Here is a 2,001-nt window from a genome sequence, read left to right on the forward strand (position 1 = left end):
GAAATAAAAGCCATGTATTACCCTTTTCTCTATCATGTCTCCTACTAAAAAGCAGCTCAGTCTCTGCTTACAGATGATTTCCAGACCTTTCTCCTTTTTTCTGCTTTCTCTCTCGGAACCCTTTTGCTCTAATTTTCTTGGAAAACAGGGTGTGAAGTTGAATATTACAGCTTGAGATCTACAGAGTGGATTGGGTATTTTCATTCTTTTCTGTTCTGTTCCTTATGGCCTGGACTCTGCATTTGCTTTTTAGATGTCTGTCTTGGCAGCATATTCCTCTTGAGCTGTTCAGGTCTCATCAAGGGATTCCGTTACTGAAGAGTTCAGTGAGGTGTGTTTGAGGGGTTTCTTCCATTAAGTTTTGCCTTGTTCCTGATGATTAGGAGGGTGGGCCAAGGGACCATGCTTCATCAGTGGTTAGATTAGCGCCTCAAAAACTTGCCTTACAGATGGCCTCGGGATTTTTGGTTTGAATAAGCTAAATGTGTGCCTTCAGGTAGGCAGGGTAAGCAGAGACTGTAGTAGCACCTTCTGGCGATCTTCAAAGATAGAAGGAGGGATGATGAAGTGGCCTTACTGGTGTCACCTGTAGACCATCTGTTTTAGTGACCTGTCTCGAACAGTGGCCCATACTAGGTACTTCAGATGAGATAGTAAGAAACGCCTCAGCAGATCACCGGGATATAACCTATAATACTTCTTCCAAAGCTTTGATAGCTAGAGAATAGCTTGTTCTGAAAGATAGATTTAACTTCTCTTAATTTTCTTTGTCATAAATATGACAACTTGTTACCCAGAGAGATGGCCAGGCTATCCTCTGACTTTGCATATTTTTCCTCCTCAATGATGTCACTGAAAAAAATGTTTTTGTTTGTCAGTTTCGAATTCATTTGTATTCTACCCTTGTAGTTTTAACAAATGTCCCTTTTCTTGTGCTGTGAGATGAGAACACTTTGCTTATCCCTGTGCCCAAAGCACTGTGCATGTGTTTACATCTTCTCTCCTTCTCCGTATGAGTTCAGATGAGTTCTTGGAGGTCGGTATCTTCCCAGTACCAGTCCCTGTAACATCTCCAACTCTTCCTGGGGTGCAACCCATGCTGAGTTCAGCCTGCGCTGTTGCTGTAGATAATACAACTACAGCTGTTTCTGTGTTAGTCTCCATCCCACTCCTTGTGAACTGTGGCATCTCATTGCCTTCACTTGCTGTAGCATATTGAGCAGAGCGCTCCCTCGGGCTGTCCGCGGGGTCTTCTGCGTCCCTCAGCCACGCCGGTGCAGACAGGGCACAGATCTGTGGTCTGAAGGTTGGCCTCTTTTCCTGTAACATGTGTTGTTTTGTGTTTGGTGTTTGAATGCTGAACTGTTTCCCCTTGTGCCATCTCTCTGGCCTCCACAGATCTCTCTGAGGTTCCTCCTGGCCATTTTGGGATCTGCCCAATTAAAGCTAGGTGGCACAGGACCACTCCGCTGCCTGCTCCTGGCATGCCCTCCCAGCACCCAACCTCTCCAACTTTATCCTTCCCCGGCGGTCGGTCATGCCCTGGCTTTGCACAGAAGTCCTGGTGGAGAGGTGGCTGAGCAGGAAGCCTTTTCTTCTCTCGCACTGCCTGTGCAGGAGCTACGCATAGCCGCTGTCTCGGTTCGCCCCTGCACCCTCCGAGCAGCAGGTTGTTTGGAGGAGGACAGGGTCCCACCTGCCTTTGAAGTGTTGGAGGCGGTGCACAAAGCAGCACGGGCTGGGCCATTCTCACCCCCTCGCTGCAGCGTGTCAGGGTACAGCCCTGTCCTAGTGATGCCGGGGAGGTTCCCGGAGGGCTGGCGAGGTAAACTCTCTGGGTTAGGAACCAGGGGGGTTGAGGGTAGCGGCCAGCAGTCTTCCACGATATTCCCTTGTCCTGCCCTCTCTCCACAGGTTATGCCACTCTCCAGGTTTGCTGGGTGCCTGCCGGTGAAAGAGAAGGGTTGATATTTTGCCCAGGCCCTTAGGTCCTGAACCAAA

The sequence above is a fragment of the Gavia stellata genome, chromosome 8 (assembly GCF_030936135.1).
Source record: "Gavia stellata isolate bGavSte3 chromosome 8, bGavSte3.hap2, whole genome shotgun sequence".
NCBI classification, from domain to species: domain Eukaryota; kingdom Metazoa; phylum Chordata; class Aves; order Gaviiformes; family Gaviidae; genus Gavia; species Gavia stellata.